The sequence below is a fragment of the Coturnix japonica genome, chromosome 4, assembly GCF_001577835.2.
Source record: "Coturnix japonica isolate 7356 chromosome 4, Coturnix japonica 2.1, whole genome shotgun sequence".
Classification (NCBI taxonomy): Eukaryota; Metazoa; Chordata; class Aves; order Galliformes; family Phasianidae; genus Coturnix; species Coturnix japonica.
In genome coordinates this window covers 31,988,376-32,008,072 of record NC_029519.1, presented here as the reverse complement: position 1 = coordinate 32,008,072, position 19,697 = coordinate 31,988,376, and positions in this window count along the sequence as shown.

The following is a 19,697-nucleotide window of genomic DNA, read 5'->3' as shown; positions in this document are numbered from 1 at the left end:
ACAAATGTATAAGAACAAGTTTGTGAAATCTGCCAGTTATAGAGAATGCTCTAGATTTCCATCTTAATAAAGAGCAAGTTGATTATAAATCAGGAAAAAAAAAAAAAAAAAAAAAAAAAAAAAAAAAAAAAAAGAAACAAACAAAAAGTAATCTTGGGAGGCAACAAAGAGAATAGAGGAATTGTTGCATCTTGTATGCTTTGTCTGCAAGAGTGCCATTTAGTATTATGTGCAATTGTTAAATTCATACGTGTATTCAAACAAAATTATTTCATTTATCAACTCTATCTTTCACATAACGTATTGTTTACTTCTCTTCCCTACACCCCAAGTTCATTTAGCAGTTATGAAACCTGGATATTTCAATGCATATGGTATCATTTTGTGGTAATTTAACCATAAACTCAGGAGTGTATGTCAAAAGCAATGACAGCTCCAATTCCATTTAGATCACTGTAATTTTGAAGCAGATCAACATCCTTTCCAAGACCCATATGAGTTTTTGATGAATTAGTGTGCAATTTACACGCACGGTATGAAGATGACATTATTTAAAGGTTTGTTTTCAATTATGTGTGCATGTTTGAGGTGAGTTTGTGCATCAGTCCAGAAAAACTACTTTTGATTACAGAATCGTCTTAAGAACACAGCAGTACCATGTTCTACTATACACATTTTCTGAGTCTGCATTCCATTCTTTCTTCTCACAGAGTATGATAAGGTTTATTTATCTATGTTTCCACATCTATTTGTGAACACTTAGTCCTTCATTTGAACATATTTTCTAGAGCTTCACTGATAATTCTAGAAATAATTAATCACATTTATAATTATTGCAAATTACATTTAGTTAAGCAAACTGTACCAATAAAGACTGCAGCACTTGTCAAAATATACAGTGGTAAATGTTTCTTTTGAAATATTGTAAACTGAACTTGTTAATCAATTATCTAGTGATAATCTGTCCCAGCCCTACAAACAGGGAAATCCTCTTACAAATATATCTTGGAATATAGAACAACTATTAGATAAATAGCATTTTTCATGCCCAGAAAACCAAACACAAACAGTACTATTAAAATGCTTAGAGAAGTAATAGCATCCCTTCAGAATACACATTGCAAGCAACAAAATTAAACAGCACAAAAGACAGAATATATTTAGTGGTTACTCTAAATCCCCTGAGAATTCTGAAATTAATTTGTCTCAGACTGTACCTTCAAAACCACAAACCTAGGAATCTTCAGTCCCTCCAAACTACATTGTTTCCTTATTTTTCACTTTGAGTTCTTTCAGTTTTTTTGTTTTGTTTTAAATATTATTATTTATTTACTTTTGCTTATATCCTTTTTTTTTATTTTTTTCCCCCCTCTCTTAGTCTGTTTGGCTATTCTTTCTTCAATTTATTTATTTTTGTTCTCTAAACTATTTCATTACTTTCTTCATGCTTCTACATACTCTTTATTTCATATCATTTTTAGCACAAAATCTTACTGTTTTGAACAGAAAATGGAGGAAACCCAGGGACAAGTCATCTACCATTTCAACTCTGATTATAATAGTTACTTCAAGAACTCTATGCTTACATTATGTTGTCAGAAGAGGCAAGATGATTTTTCTTTTCCTTGATTCCTCCCTCTTATACTAGGCTCATTTTTTCTAATGAAGTATAATTATTTGCATGTTATATTTTCTACATCAACAATTTTTAAACTTGGCAGACACATCTAATATACAAGCCAAATCCTTGCTTGTTTTCACCTTTTAGAACTTCACACTTTCCTTTGATGGGCTTTGCCTTGGTAATAAATAAGAGAATTGAATATAGGAAATAAATAAATAAATAAATATGCACCAAAACCCATCAATACTCAGTACTAGAAACAAGTTGCCACAGTAAGTGCAAAATCTATAGTGGATTTCAGTACTCTGTGTATCTGTTGATCTGATGAGGAAGAAATAGTACAGATTCAAATAGAATTTGATTTGATTCACATTTGATCAGAATGTGAATGAGAATAGTAGTAGGCCGACTGAGGTGAGCGACTAAATGGAGATTTAAAAACAGTGCAGAGACGAAAATGTGTCTAGAAGGCCAGGAACATGAGAATTACATAAGATTGCTCACAGAAACAAGTGACCGATGTGAACTGAGGTTATTTTCTATAATCTGCATTTAAATCTTGCAGAGCAACATGTAATAATACAAAGTGTTTGGAATTCAAAAGTGCAGAAGTATGCAAGCTTTTGTGCAAGGAAACTAGCATTGAGCTACTACCAAAGACCATCCTTGTGAACTCATGGAGAGGGAAAATGAAAATAAAAGAGTAAGTAAAATTAGAATAAGAGCTGAAAATTATTTCTTAAAAGAAATTCTTGATCTTATGACAAGCACAAATGGGATCCTGAACAGAGCCTAATCTCATATGGGAAGATACAAATGCAGCTACATTCCAAATGAAAACAATGTGATCATATATTAGCTTTCTGTTTTTACAAATCTTGTACCACAATAAAATATAAACAAAAACATGATTATATCCTTCATCAATGGCATATCTCTAAAAGATGTCACCGCTGTGAGATGTAAACTGTGAAAATTTTACTTTCTTTACCTTGATCAATGTTAATCTTTTAGTATTACTTAACTAATCTTTTAGTATTAACTATAACTAGTGTTCTGTAGCTGAGAATGTGCTTCATCAAATTGTGTTGTTGTGCTCTTTGTAGTTGTTTTTAATTTCCATAAAAGAAAGTAGGAAATATTGCCTTCAGAGTGACCTATGTAATAGTTGCCACTAAGGCATTGCAATTCCACACTCTTAAGTTGTATGATCTCTTTCACTCCTATTTCTGTAGTAGTTTCTCCATCTGTCCTATTCATTACCCCTTAACAAACACTGTACTTCAAGAGTTAGGACTCTGTGCAGAGAAATATGGTATACCTACACTTTCCTGTTACGTGATCGATGTATATCTACAAATTCTCACTTAAAAAAACACGCTAAAATTCTAGAATTTTAGGTTTCCAAGTGCAATGAGTTAGATTACAACATAAGATTGCGTATAAGCAAAATCAACATTTTAAAGTTCAACTTTCCAATTATTAGTTTCCACTTTCTGTGCAAAACTTTCTGAAAGGTGCAATTTCATCTGAAACTTATAGAAAAGAGATTTGAGTTTTTAAATAGATTTTCTTTAAATGCATATTGTAAATTAGAAAAACATATACATCCATTATGACAACAAGTGAATATAGAGAACAGAATTATTTATTAATGACAAGTAAGGAATCAGCCTCCCCATGTGACATGTTCCTACCCCCACAAAACAACTTTTATAAAAGACCTATGTTGTAGGTAAATAATTAATGAATTGGTACCAAAACTGATCTTTTGACATTCCTTTCCCTTTGCTTTTCTCTTTCCAGGATTAAACATGTTGGAAGAGAAGGAAAACATCATAAACACCCCTGGAACCATGAATTAAAATTCTATAAACTGCTTAATCCAAAGGTGTGAAGTTATAAAATACACATGCCAAATAAAGAGCTTGATACTGTCAACAGCAGCAAAAAAATCCATTCCACTTTTTTTCCCCTTCCATTCATGATCCAAGTCCAGCACTTTTTAAATAAACTGAATTGACTTAAACAAGAAGTAATTCAGAAAAAGACAACTAGTTTGTCTTTCCAGCGGGTTTATTGAACAGAATTGGCTGATTAAGATATATGTCAGCCAAAGCCAATGCTATAAATTGTTTTGGACCTTCTACCTTGGAATACAATTTTAAATACTCAGATTATTCCTTTTTGGTAACTCTGAGCTTGGTTCAGTGATCAAGTAAGTATCTCTCAGGATTAAGTTTGGGGGATTCTCCTCCCTTTAGTCATCTGATCCCTTGGGATTTCTGCTTTTCTGAGAATGAGAACTTCTTGGGTTATCATTACAATAATCCACTACCTATCACATCATGGTTCACAGTTTCCTGTATGCCTCCAGGGTTATAAATAGACTTGCTATGTGTCACTCCTCCTTATCTGAGGGCTATTTACTTTTAATCTGTAAGTGTATTTCATATTGTCTGATGAAAACTGGAATTGTCTCACTGTACTGAAAGTGTGAATGCCCCTTTTTTTAAACAGATATCATCTCACATGTTTGTCTGCCTGATTAACAAATTTCCCTGGTCTGCCTTCAAAGTAATAACTAACCCTGAGCATACAGTTTAATTTAGAGTTAAATGACTCTGCTGAACATGGTGCCTATCTGTATTTTATAGTAATATGTAAGAAGGATCACCATGTTGATTTTTGAAATTTCACTGAAATCACTGTTTATACTAAGCTAACTCTAGACTGATATGACTTTCACAACAACTAGTGCTCAAATAGCCTAAGAATGTACAAATAGACACATTTTATGGAATTCAGTTGTGGTTGACTATCACAATAATGTTTGTTGCCCATGCATGACATTATGTCTCTACAATGAGTTGACTAGAGAGAATACTTACCACACACTACATATGTTGTGTGCTCTAATAAATATTGTGGATATTAGTAAGAGTTAGGCTGTGAGTGTGCTAAAAGTACAGCGGTAAAGGCTGTAAATCTGGCTTTCCAATTTAAAAGTCTTACAAGTAATTTCCACAAGAGTAAAAACCCCCAACACCTGCTGCTAGTGAAAGACATCTAAGGTGCTTGACAGAACAATGGTAACTGACTGCCATTACTGTGGTTTGGCTAATTCTCACATGACCCAAGGTAGAATCAAAACCATCTATGTACTACTAGCATTTTTAGACATAGACGTTTGGCAGAGTCTTTTTTGGTGACAGCTTTCTCTGCCCTTACCAGAACAAGTTAACTACTGGAAGTAGTACTTTGGAAAAGTTCTTTATCTCCTGTGGGGAGATTCCTTAAATTGGCTGGCCAGTTATCTTGTCTTGCCAAATACTTTACAAATCTTCACAGAGACAAAAATTCTTTGGTAGAGAAATGGCAGAAGTTCTATGCAATTTCTTGTTACTATATGAATAAGAAATACAAAACTGAGCTTTCTAAAAAACAACGCGTTTTACAAGGAGACTTAGAACCATCTAATGCATGTATTGTAAGGATAGATTTGTATTTACCTGGAGCAGATGAAGCACTAAATTTCACAGAAAACTTCCCTTCGAAAAACATCTTTTCCTGGCCTCCAGTTGGAATACATATGCAAAAGAAAGCACATCAGTTGTAAACAGACCTCCAAGAACATTTGTCTGGAATAATATTTGTAGAGTTATTAAGAATTTATACTGGTATGCTTTCCTGACTTAGTTTGCATGAGCCAAGTAATTGTCCAAGAACAGATTCCAAATTCTCCATGAAGCAATTCTACTTGAATATTTGGATTGTAAAGGACACACCAACGTGAATTCAGATGTAATAAGGATATTATATATCTCCATTGCTACTTTTTCACCATCATATCATATGAGAAAAATCCCCAGGTATAACATTAAGGATGCTCCCATAAATAAATTAATTAAAATATATTGCCTGAAATAGCACTAGGTACATGAAAGAAGCAGTCTGCTACAACTAGGAGCAAAGAGTTAATATAAATAGTTGAAGTACCCTATTTTTTTCTGTTATCTTTTTGTTCAAAATAAGAGCCAGAGGTGAATATGTTTAATGTTTATAGACCTTTTGAAAAAGAAGATGTGGGCACTTGCACATAATTTACAGTTGTTCTGGACTTAAATTATTTGCAGGCATTTTTAATAGGACAAATATAATTTATCTTTTGCATGACCTTCTCTCATGAATCTCATGTTTGTGTCAAATTGAGCTTTATCTCAGATTAAACAGCATTGGTTTTGTCAGCACAGCTTTTTAGAATTGTGAAAGGAGCACTCTGCTGGATCCCTGCTGCTAAGATTTCCTCTCATTGCTTGAAAAGTTAAAGTTGATAACAATATATCAACATGTATGTTCACAGATCATATCTCTAATATTTTAGTCCTCAGAGGATACTGCGGGTAACTGAAGATATGCCACACTTAATCAGAGGTTTTCTGTAAGCTCCTGAACTTGACACACTAATAATTTTCTATAGATGAAAAGTGTCTTTTTCTGTTAATAATTCATTTACATTTAACTTTACATTAAAAGCCGTGTAACAATATCTGTCTCTGATAGTAAGGATCTGTTTAAAAACTGTATTCCTACTATGATTATCTTACTTAGGGGCTGATCCTGTATCTGTACAGTAACTCCTTGATGTCCCTGAAACAATACTCTTCTAGGGAAGTCACTTAAATACTAGACCCAAATCACCGTCTGAAGTGCAGAGCTTTGATTTCAGTCAGGAAGATCTCTATCTCTTCCAGGGGCTGGCTTGGAGCCTTTATTCTCACCAGAGACCAAATAAAATAAATCCTGGAGGCATGGAAGTTAATAAAAAAAGTTTGCTCTCCATATCCCTTCGCATTGCCATCAGACTGTTGGAGTGCATCTGATTTCCCAGATGGTTATCTTTATGCTCAATTTGCATGTTGGAACTTGGGTATGTTTTTTTTGGTTTTTTTTCCCCCCCTTTTTTTTTTTTCTCCTGTCTATTAAAAAGGTGACCTTAAGTTTCTCCCACAACGACACACTCATTATAAGTGACTGAATGAATACATCCTCTCCTAATTTCATGCATTTCTTGGACTCTGCTCCAAAATTAAATTTAAAGTCATTATTTTCAATGTTTTCCATGAACTCACAACAGAAGTCCCAATAAGTAGCTGGGTATCTTTTTCTTTGCTGATCAGACCACACTTCATGAGATTTGTCATCTGTATCATTACACAAAGAAGCTCCCTAGGGCCTGTTTCTTTCACCGTGGTTGAACATAAGCTTTCTCTGCCCTCTGCCAACTGCTGGCTTTTGTCTCCATGAACCTATATTAAATACAATTGAAAAATACAGGTAACCGAGAAATTAATCACTTTTAAAATGTACTTGTCTGCCTTTGAAGGCTTCTAGTCAATGACACATATTTATTAAAAACTCTCAAATGCTTATAATACCTATTATATATGTGCAATTTTGACATCAAGAGGTATTATGAGCTTTTATTAGAACTGAATTCCTTTAAACAGGAATTTATTTTCTTGACATGCAGATGCAGGGATGGAGTAGACTGCTTGTCATAGTTGTGCATTTATTCTCCTGGTACATTTCACTTAAACAATTACGAGTTGTTTTTTCATCATTCTAATACAGAAGTATTCATTCTCTAGTTTCCTTGTGTTATTTTAACTTAGATTGACTATCATCTCAAACCTTGTGCTTTGAGATTCAGGGTTATTTATAAAACATAAAATGCCCAGCATGGTTTGAGTTGATCATTTATGCACAATTCTATGAATTCCCTTCATACCTGTCGCAGTCTCATCACATGACTTCAACAATTACTGCTCATTAAACAGACCCAGTCAGGACTCCAAAACATGCTTTTAAACTTGATTATTTTTCATTCACATTGCCTGAATTACTCCAACTGTCACTTGAGCTTAGTCAAAATAATTTTCATCAACTTTTTATTTTCATCTCATGTCAGAACTCATTCACATTCCCAGCTTCCCTACTTCATTTTTTGTCTTTAGATTGTTGTCACATTGTACTCCACAGATTTTATAATCCAATATGTAGTCTAAATTCTTGTGAAGTTACTTCAGTAAAAGAATAATAGAAATAGAAAGACAAGTTTCAGAAAGATTGCTGAAAGAAAAGAGGTACTGAGTAGTTCTAACGTGTTCAGTTCAAAGCTTAGGTTTATTAGTTTGGTTAGAAGCTAGAAAATTGAACGTTCTCTTTTTTGCCTGTATTGACAATAATGCTTTGAATTCCTTTCACACAAGTCTTGCAACATCACCTTCAGTCTACTGCTTGTTTAGCTACCTTCTAAATATCAAGCTAGCTTTATGGTTTTATGGGTCTATGAATTCCTCTCCAATGAGGTTCAATTCATATATATCTAATCTAGTCACCAACACAACACTGGATTATTTTCAGGCCTGTTTCCTACTGTCTGCACTTCAGAAGCTGTAGTAGAGGCCGCTTAGAAGGTTCAAGAACACATCTAATTCAAGCATTCTTTATCAGTCCTGGAGTGGCAGTCTAAAATAAATCAAACTGAGTAATTGAACAAACATATGTGTCTGTGAAAGTAAGTTATTGTTAAATAAGAAAACATGAAGTTTCATTAGTTTTTTCAGATCCCATCAAGGAACGTGAGGACTAAATACTTTTTCAAAGATCAAAACTGTTCAAGGTGTTTGTTGAAGTGGAAAGTGGGAGGTGTGATGTCCCAGATAAGTGGGAAGGAAGAGCTACAGCCTTGACTGTTAGATTACACTTAAGCAACATTAAATGCAAATGAATTAAAGAAAAAAGTATATGTGTATTGTCCTTGACATTAGCCAGCAGTTGATTCACAGGAAGCAATAGTCGGAATGAGTATTTGCTTAACTTTTATGTGGAATACCTGCCTCAATGATAGCATTAATTGTTTTGGTGTCTTCAAAAGCATGGTCTTGTATTTGAGAAGGACCTGTTATCTATTAATCAGTCTAAACCCAGTCTGTATCTATTTAGAACTGCTGGCAACCCTGTCTGGAGAACAAACAAAAGCAAAAAACCTACAAACTCATGCCCTTCACTCTAGATATAGTGGAAGTATTTTACAAGAGGCAGGCTTAGAATTTTGATTCATCAGTAGAAAAGGAAATGAATCAAATAACTCATCACATACATAAACATAACTGATAATTCATATATAAATTAGCAGTCATTTTTTTAGTTCCATAGATTCCTCTTAAGTATAAGGAATCTGAAATATGCTGAGATGCTCTTGAAATATTCTACTGCTCTTTGAGTTATTAGGAGAAAGAAGGAAACCAATACTGATGGTCAGTTGAGTTGTAAGCCCTTGTCATATGGTTTTAGCTCAGTTGGCAAGGCTTCCCTTACAATACACTCCTACAGGGAAGCCTTCAAGGACCAGAAGAACCCACAGGTGAAGCCAGCATTGCCAGTCTGCCCAACAGAGAAATGCAGTCTTTTCAGGACTACGGGAATGTAGCCCAAGATTAAAGTTCATAGGAATTACTGAGTGCAGCTAAAATGTGACTTAAATTGTGACAATGGCAAATTGACTGAGACCAATTTAAGGCCTCGCTGCTCTTTACTGAAAAGTCAAAGCAAAAAAAAAAAATTCTGCCCCAAAGGAAGCATGACTTCATTAACAGGTGAAGAAGTTATTTTCCTTAACAAGTAGCAGAGGTGGGAGCATGTGTCCACTGGGAACCATAACTATCAGAGGTAAAACTCATGTAATGCTGCCAGTGGAGTAAAACACTGGTCATGGGTAATCACTTCAAACAGGTGTTCAGCATTCTGCTGTGTTTGTGCAAACGAGTCCTGCCTTCTGCACGTATTGAGTCTGATGGGAAATCGGTAAGCAAGCTCTGCTGACTTTGCAATAGGAACATTTCATTACTTCATATGGGAACAGGTAGACAGAAGTGACAAAGATCTATAATGCATTTTAAATTTACTATCGTAGCAGTGCTTAAAAGCAAATAGAAGGGAAAGCTAATTTCTCGTAAAGTCTGGGAAAATAAAAGGGAACTAAAAAGTAGTCTTTGAGCTGAATGAGGTTAAAAGCAGAACTAAGATTTACAAATGGCTTTTTTTTTTTTTTTTTTTTGCAAAATAATCAACCATACAAAATGTTAAGGAAAAATGCACTTATTTTTCTCAAGTACTGGAAGGCTACATACTGAAAAAAAAAAAATAGACCATAATATATTAGAATCAAGCAGTTGTGATTTGCAGAAACAAGAACATGATGAAAAACACTAAAAAAACAAAAACCCAGCACACTAGCAGCGATCTGTGATCAAAATACATTAGTATCCAAAACAGTAAAAAAGCACATCATAAATTTGTTAAATATTTTTATAAAAATCATTTAATTAATAAGAGTTGCTAATATAGAAGATGTAGTTAAAAGTACAGACATTTGCCGACTAAAGAGCTAAATGCAGTAATAAGGTTTTTACCATTGGACTCATTTTTCTTTCATTGCTTTGTTCATTCGAGATCCTTTTTTGTTTGTTTCGAAATGCATCTATATGTACGGACTAATACTTCAGTGGAAGACTGCCTCTAAACCCTTAAAGCTTAGTATATAGATGGTTTTCTAGCAAATCTTTGTAATACTAAATTTTAATGAGCATACATTCAGCTGCAGCTTTGTTTAAACAGCAGAAGAAAACTTGATTTGATTTTAAGACAAACCTCAGGAATTGTATTAATCTAACTCAAACAGAGAAGGACAGTAACTAAGTACTGTATATTTACATACTGTAATAGAATTCAAAGTGTTAAAATAGACATGCAGAGTTTTGGTCACTCAAGTCAAAAATAGGATCTCATTAAACAGATTAGAACTAGTTTTGACTTGCTGCTTTTGTAAGTAAGATTACTTTGAATAATCAAATCACATACCTGATCTACTCTCTGGAATACCATAAACCCACAAGGAATTGAGTCAAGTATTGATAATGTTGATACAGGCGCATCCAAGCATCAGACATTATACAGGTTGTAACTGCTAGAAAAATTCAGAATGAAATAGCGCAGGAAAAACATCTATCTTCACAAGTATCTAAAAGATTACATTGCATTGAGCTTGTAACAGCTCTCAGTATGAGAGCTGTCTTAATCAAAACCACATTAGGTGTAGTTGTCTTGGTTTCCCTTTCATCAATCACACATTTCAAGTTTGCCTAAGAAGGATTTGACACTTTGAAGATATATCCTTTACCTGCACATAGCTTCCAAACCTATGTGGAAATGAAAGCTATTTATTTCTGTGCTTTACGTTTATTTTTAATCTTTTAATTGGTCCTTGGAAGGGTATAACACACCCAGATGGACCTTAAAAGAATGATAAAAGGAGTGGTCACTCAGTACATATCACTGAATAGGTGAGATTGGAAAGGATCTTAAAAACCATCAAGCTCTGACTCTTCTGATGTTGATAAGGTTGACAATCACTAAATCAGGCTACATCACCATAGCTCAAAACATTTAGTTTGTAACTTTCTAAGGGTTAATCCATTCTGTGCTTTAAAACACACAAAATAGGTTACAGTTTTCTGGTAATAATTGACTCTATAAAGTCATAAGCATGATTTGACCACTTGTCTTGTGGTATAGTCCGACATTGTCACAATAATCACAGGTGCACTGGCACTGAGCAGAAAATATTTTGTAGGGTTTATCAGTATCTAGGAAGGTGAAAGAAAAAGTAAACACTCCTGATGAACATCAAAAAAAAAAAAAAAAAGAAAGAAAGAAAAGCTTCTCAACAAGACTAATAGGCTGGTGAAGGTTCAAAAGTTTCAACCTTTAAGAACACCTCATACTTTTGACATCTTAAAGTATCCATCTTTGTCTCTGCAAGTCTAGCATGGCATGAAAATGCCTTGCATTCACTCATTTTCTTGATTCTCTTGTCTCAAATTCTGCAGATGTCCTTGCAGATTAAGAAAGAGTCATATATTTCTCTTTCCTGTATTCCTGTATTTTTTCTTTTTTTCTTTCTCTTTCTTTTTTTTTTTTTCCCTGACAGTTGTAAAGAAATAACCTTCAATAAGTGACTTTCAGCCAAATTGCTGGCAAAAATATTTCAAACAGCAAAAAATAAGAGATGAAATAAGAGATGAGGGCAAATACAACATTTTCCTCTTAATACAGAAATCCATTTTTATGCAGTCACCATTATTTCTATTAAGAATATGCTTTGAAAAGTGCTTAGCCATCTAAGATTAAAACTGACAATGTAGAACCAAGCACTGTACTGAACTGTAATATCAGAAAATTACAAGTCCAACACTACCATTAGATACTGAAAAAAAAATTGTACATTAACACTGATTGCAATTGCGTTTCTATGCTATATTTCGATGGGGAAAGACAATATTTTTCAAGTGCCAACTTATCTTAATTTCAGTAAATGGGTTTTGTAATATTTCTTCATCTTCAGCGTAGTTTCTGTCGCTGATTATCTAAGAAAAAACACTCTCAATGCTAGCCTTCGGTATGTCACCGAATGTCAACAATGACATTTCCTTGCACTGTGTTAAACAGTACATCCCAGTTCAATACAAGAGAACAGACCAAAATAGGCAGGGGATACGCTCACTCTTCCCCCTTATCTATTTCCATTGCCCATTGTTCTCTCTCCCTAAAAGTATCCTCTCAACAGTAAAAGCAAAACAAAACCAAAAACCAAGATGTAACTAGAAAACCTTTTCTTGAGTACATTTAAAATTGATTGAGGTGCTGGTGGTAGTGTGGCATATACAGATACCAGATGGAAAATTCCCCTTGACAAAGAGCATCAGCTTAGAGAGTTTTGCTCATCATTTCTGAAACAAACTTTACTATTTTTTCCTCTTCAGTGTTATAACTTATTTCATTCATCCTAATCAGCTTGTTTTCTAGGTGATCCTAAAAAGCTAGACAAAGCCTGGGGAAAAGATCAGCCTGTCATGAGAGGAAGCGGAAGCATTTTTGGCAGCTAGATCTTGAATTAATAAACACTGTGAATTTGACTTAATGGCTCAAATTCTTTTTTAAACTTTTGCCAGGAGTTAGAATGCAAATAAAGTATAAGACCTTATTCCTAAAGATTATTTGCTAATACGTTAAGGAAGAAATTTTGCCCTGGGAGATTTTACTACTTCAGAATGCTGTGGTAGATTTTGAGTACTTTATCATGCACAAATTTATTTGTTTTAGAAAAGATTTACTTCACGTTTAGCAAAGGACTGTTGTGATTTTACACGAAAGTCACACATACATAGTATTAATCTTTTACATACACAATAATGTGTAATCTTTTGAAATCTTTGCCATCACATCGAGAAAAGGTGGCTGCCCTAATTAGAACTACCAACAGCATAAGAACAATGGCTGCATACTTAAGAATACAGGATATACTTTGATAATATCAATATATCAATGAATCCACACTTTTTATTAGAAGGTTAATGTGAGTTCAGAGGACTGCAGTTGTCTTTAACACTCATGTAAGTGATAGCCCAATGTATATTCTGAAGGATGATACCATTTTCCGCAATTAAAACCAAGAGGTAGCACAATTAATTAGCTAAGCTAAACTTATGCACAGATGCAGCTGCCAGTCCTTCAGTATGTTCTTACAGTTCAGTAACACACAGCTTAGGAAAAAATAAAATTGTAAGTGGCAACCTTTGAGGCATCTCCAGTGAAGTCCTTTCATTATACGATACATAAAAAAACTGCTTGGAAATTACCAGTCTGTCCCACACCACCCAATACCACTGATAATGGTGATATTGACTCATGACATACAACAAGAAGTAGTGACAACCAAACAGTTCTGTGACATCACCTTTATGCCATAGGATAATGTTTCAGACAAGAAACTGAAATAAAGCTTCTGCTATCATTCATTTGTCTTTTGAACACTGATAGGCTAACCAAGGCTGTCTTGCAAATTTTTTATTTCAAACCTGAATTACCAAAATGCAAGACACGTTAGAATGACTTATTCTTTTCCAGTTCAAAGTAAGGCTTTGCTCTCTAAGGTTAGGAAATATTGCTTTCCAAGCATGGCCTACCCGAAGACTTCACATTCTTCTTATGTATGTAAAATTGTATGAACAATTTTGTTACTCCACAATGGAGAAGAACAAATGGTTTCTTCTTCTGCCTTCCTCAGAGTGCCAGACAGTGTATTGCAGATCTTGAGCAATCACCAGTAGCATTTTTAGGATGACAGATGGAATTTTCATTATTCCTACAAATATTTAAAGTATCCTAAGTAATTTCCATGAGTATTTTTCTGCTTTATAAATACTTAAGTTAATTCACTATCTTAGTTGCCTGTAATGACCATAGAAAGTAAAATAAGGAATCAGTATACTTTATTGCATACCTCCCAAAGAGGAAGCAACTGTAGCTCTTGTTTTCCTACATGCTTTAATTATACATATGAAAAGCCCACACAGAGATATATTTACCTCATCACCAGAGCACTTTACACTGGCAAACAGTTTCACTGATGCAGCATAAAATGAGTTCAGACTTTTGAAGGCTGAAGTTGTCGTGTCTATGAAGTTATGCCACACATGTAATTGAGTTTTGAGAAATTCAGAGTCTGCACTGGTGTGTCATTATGGCAGAAGACAGAAGGCTATAGCCAACTGGCTAAACTAGATATCCATATGGCATCTCTGAGTGGTGAGGTGTGACCCAGTGGCCACATGTTCATTCTTGTGGTACAGGCTGTAGCTATTTCAGAAAGCAGAATTTGAAGTGATCCTGTATCATACTGGCACTATGGCAAAGTCAGGGTTTACATTCCATATTGGTTAGGGTATACATTCCATATGTGTTCCTGGAGATTTGCTACTTATTCAATCAGTGACACTGCTACAGCATTCATAAAGCAAGACTGAAATGACATATGTTCAAAAAAGAAGACACTTGTAAAGAAAAGTGAAGGCATAGTTTTTGAATCAATGCTGTTTTTGAGTCTGCTTTACAGCACAGTCCTTAGCTTTAAATGGAGACAATTTCCTGTAAGGTTTTAAACACACATCAACGTGTTGTTGAAGGATGAACTAAGTAAAGAACATGTTATGTCAGACCTGAGGTAGAACCTCTTATCACTGCCTGAGTTTCCAGGCCTGCCCTCACATATGATTAAAGTGTTCAAACATGGAGACTAGGGGTAATGCAAGACTGCAGATAAGAGATATCCCCATATGAAATGGGGAAGAGAGGAGACATGCATGGAAGAAACAGCTCTAAGGTCTTAAGTATACCAGACTTAAAGTTCCAATTCATTTACAATTGCTTTTGTAATAAATTAACATGGTTGCACAAGAAAAACACCATATTGTTAGTTTAAATGCCCATGTATACCATACCTAGCTTTTAGCCACTGCTCTGAAAGAAGATACATGTCTGTAAGGTTAAAATAATACAAAGATGGTAATAAAAATCCAAAAGGTTATCTATTAGAAAAACTCACCAGTATAGAAGTCTTCTAGCTGGAAAACACTGAAGCAATCTCCACAGAGAAACAATCTCCAAGAGATGCTACATTAGTGGTCAGCCCTTAAATGAAGTCTAGAAGAGGTGGAGTCGAGCTCCATCCCTTTCAGGAGCACAGCTGAATTACCCTCACCTGTGCTCTCACAGCTGACCCAGCACTTGCCTCAGCTGATTAATCAGAGGTTCAGGCTGTGATTACCAGTTTCCCACACAGTGTCTCACTCCAACTTATAGGAGGGAGAGGAGGTTCTTTTAATGTATGAATACCCAACACAAGATCAAGGCACAATAGGTCAAATGTTAGCCCAACCAGTTTATTACAAATCATAGTCATTTAGGGAGATGGGGTCGGGAAGACAGGTGATAGAAAAGATAAAAAATAAAAGCAAGGAGTCCTTGTAGAAAGCAAGAGAGATAGTCACCACCATGGGTCCAGTGTGGTTCACAGTTCAGACGCTGATCTTCAGTAGAAATGGGTCGTTAATCTTCAGTATTAATGGGTCATCAGAGGTTGTTTTTCAAATGACAACAATGACAACTTTTTTCCAACAATGGTACAAAGTTATTTATAAGTCCAAGGTGGTTAAAGCAGCTCCTTTTGGAGTGACAGCTTCTGGCTTTTGGATCTCAACAGGAACACCTTTTGTTCCCATCTTCTGGGCCTTGCCAGAGGATAAAAGAGAGCAGGGAGGCAGCCACTTGTATCTTGCTTTCCCAGGATAAAATGGTATTACCCCCCCCAATCTCCCCTACTAAGCTGGAGTTATTTGGTCACAGGACAGATCTTCTGTCAGTAAACATTCTCTTCCAAAGGCAAACAGCTCCAAAGAAATGCTTTCAAGTTTAAAACTGTCCACAAAGTGATGCTGACTGGCACACAGCAACACCCACCTCTCACCTCGTATCACAAGAAACATATAAGAAAGTTAGCTTTGAGCCAGAGGGAAAAAAAACAGAAGGGTTTGGACAATATGCTACATTACACTCACCACTTCATATATGATTTGAGGCTAAGCTGCATAGAACTATGCTGAAACAGACCACAGGAGTTATTCTACAGAGTGAAAACTGCAACTTTGACTTTAATGAGAAGTGTTTGTAAGCCTTTCTGTATCAGTCCTTAACATATTATCACAAGCATCCAAAGAGAAATCCCATTAGACTGTAGAAATTTCTGATTTCAGAATTCCCCTCCAAACCTCCCCCTAAAAAAAATAAAGTTAAAAATAAACCATCACACAGATTTAACAAAATAAGGGGGAAGGTTTCTGCATAATCACTGTGTATGGTATTCTACTCCAACAGCTAAAATAAGTATCACTCTTTAAGGAAGTAAATCAGAGTTCTGCTTTAATAGTTTTGTTTTGTTTTTCAACCGAGTATTTGAAGAAAATGGAAACAGAGTCAGTATCATGAAGCTTGGGTCCTCTATGCATCTATCCTAATTAGTGACACAATACAAATTACACAGTAAGTGGCATTTTACAATTTTCATATTACAGAGCTGATTGTAATAGTCAGGCTCAAAAATAAAATGTTTTGTTACGTCAAGGTGAATATTCTGTAAATACTAAGAAATATAGAGAAGATATCAGGAAGGGATGTCATTAAGAAGTACACAAAAAAGCTTGAGTCCAATCAAACTTCATGAAATTCAGCACGGTCAAGTGTAAAATCCTGCACATGATTTGGGGCAATCCCAGGGACAAATATAGGCAGAGAACAGACGGAGAACAGCCTTGAAGAAAAGAACTTCATGTTGTTGATCTATATGAGACACTCAGAAGAAGCCAGCAGTGTTCATTGCAGCCCAGAAAGCCAAAACTATCCTCGGCCATATGATCAGCAGCAAAAGGGAAAAAGAAGTCATTGTGCCCTTCTGCTCTGTTGCCTTGAGGCCCCACCTGCAGAACTGCTTCCAGCTCTGGAGCTCTCAAAACAAGGACACTGCCTATTATAAAAAAACCAAATGGTGGCCACGGGGATGATCAGAGGGCTGGAGCAGTTCTCATGTGAAGAGAGCCTGACAGAGATGGTTTTGTTCAATCTGGAGAAGGCTTTATTGAGATTTCACTGAGGTATCCTAGTACCTGTAAGAAGCCTACATGAAAGACGAGGAAAGACTCTTTAAAGGAATATAGTGACAGGACAAGAGGTAAGGGATCTAAACTGAAAGAAGGTAGATTTAGTTAAATACTAGGATGAAAATTTTAACTCAGAGAGTAGAAAGGCACTGAAACTGTTCAGAGAAGCTGTGGATTCCCTGTCCCTGGAGGCATTCAAGGCCAAGTTAGATGTGGGGCCCTGTGCAGCCTGATCTTCTGGATGGTCATAAGAAATACCTGACCATCAAGCTCCCTTCCAACCAAAAACATTCTAAGATTCGGGAATTAACTTACATGTATAAAAACCCTTAAAAAAAAGAACACCAGTTACTTTGCATGACTTGTTACCTTCACTGTTCTGTCAGTTTTTCTACTAGTTACTAGCTGAAGCATCTTTCAAAGAAGTTTCTTGCTTTGCTTTCATTACTTCTGTAATGGAGAATAAACTTCTTGGGACCTAAGTGAGTCAATACCTAGCATAATCATCCCAGTTAACTATTAACAAAATAGCAACGTTGCAACAGCTATACAGTGCTAGTATTCCAGGATCAAAGTTCTTAATTTTACAATTGAATTGCTCACATTATGTATATAAACTGTTTTGCTTTTTTTTTTTTTTTTTTTTTTTTCTAAACTCCTTTACTCAAACAGTGACAATGTTTGCATGGTTGAACTAACACTGCGTTTTGCAGATATGCTACTTTCTCAGTTTATATAGAAACCTGTTTCCATGGAAACTAATAAAGAGGATTACTTACTTATATGCAACTTACCTGATGCTTTTCTAGTGAATGCTTTTGTTAGACTTGATGCTGCTAGAACACTGAGAAACATTAGTTTGTCTTTTACTAATTGAGCAAAACGGTGATCAGAGGGAATACAGTAGTAAAAAGTTTTTGTTGGATCCAGCACTTTTCCATTAGTTCTTAAGAGTTAGTTTCAGTCTCTTTACTCCCCTGTTCCGGTTTGACTCAGCAGGCAGCTAAGGACCACACAGCTGTTCACTCACTTCCCCCTCAGTAGGACAGAGGAGAAATTTGGGAGGATAAAAAAAAAATAAAAAAAAAATAGTAAAACTCATGTGTGAGCTAAAGACAGTAATATAAAGACAGTATAGAAAATGAAGGAATAATAGTGGTAATATATTAATGTACAAAACAAGTGATACATAACATGGTTACTACTGCCCCAATCATTCCCAAGTAACAACATACCCCTGCACCTGCCAGCTGCCACAAGTTTAGTGTCCAGCATGACATCATATAGTATGGTACAACCTTTTAGTAAGCCCAGGTCAGCTATCCTGATTCTATCCCCTCCCAGCTTCCTTTGCACTCCCAGCATCTTCAGCGAGGGTTCTTTTCTTAGCATAAGCAGCGTTCAGCAACAGCTACAACATGGATGTGTTATCAATATTGTTCTTTTCCTAAATTCAGAACATCCAGCACCATGTCAGCTACTATGAGGAAGACTAACCTTCAGCACAAACAAAACCAAGACAACCCCCACCTCAGGATCACATTCATAGTAGCAGTCTTTGCTTGTCATTCAGGTAGGTTAAAAAAACTGATTCAAAATCATACGTAATAACATCATTACAGCTAGAAGGGAGAAAAGTTTTAAATAGAGGAAGCAGGCCCACAAGTGTTTACATATAAAATCTTAAATTGGATGTTTTGTGAGCATCAATGAAGGTTAGAGCAAATTTTGAGTTTAAAAACCCTTCAGATCCATCTCTTAGATATGAAGAAATTTTGCCCTGAAGCTATTATAATCTGAAAATCTTGTCAATTCTGAACATTCATAATCTCAAAAAACAAGTTAACATGTAATCACACCTGTTTACCACTCCTGCATAACTTTTTAAATTCTCATAAAATACTTGCTCTAGATTCTTCCAAGTGTTACATAGCCAGAGCCCAAAATATCCACAGTAAATACCTTTTCCTCCTCCTGCATTCTAAGGCATGGTATTTATCTTATTACCTGATAATTCAATCAGAGACAGATGAAACTCAATTGAAGAATCTCTCTTAAAGCTGTAATGTACCTTACATTACAAATAAAAGTTGCAACAAAGTACAAGAAAGAGTATAAAAACAAACAAACAAACAAACAAACAAAAGAGAAAGGAGAAAAGAAAAGGATAATTAAAATGACTGAAATAACTTAAAGCAGTGTGGATCTAGATTGTGTTGCTAATAGGAGTGCATGTATGCGCTCTGTTATGTAGCAGCGTAGAGGGAGATGTGTGCCTACTGCTCTAAAACAGCGCTCTGCATAATATCAGTTTGCTTGAAACAGGGCTTCACATAGATGTAATTATGCTCAGAAAGAAGTTAACTTGCAGTGAAGCAGTATATGTAGGGTGTTTCTGAATAAAATTTAATTCTTAGATAAAGCATTTCATGCTTGTCATTAAGAGAGGTGAACTCAAG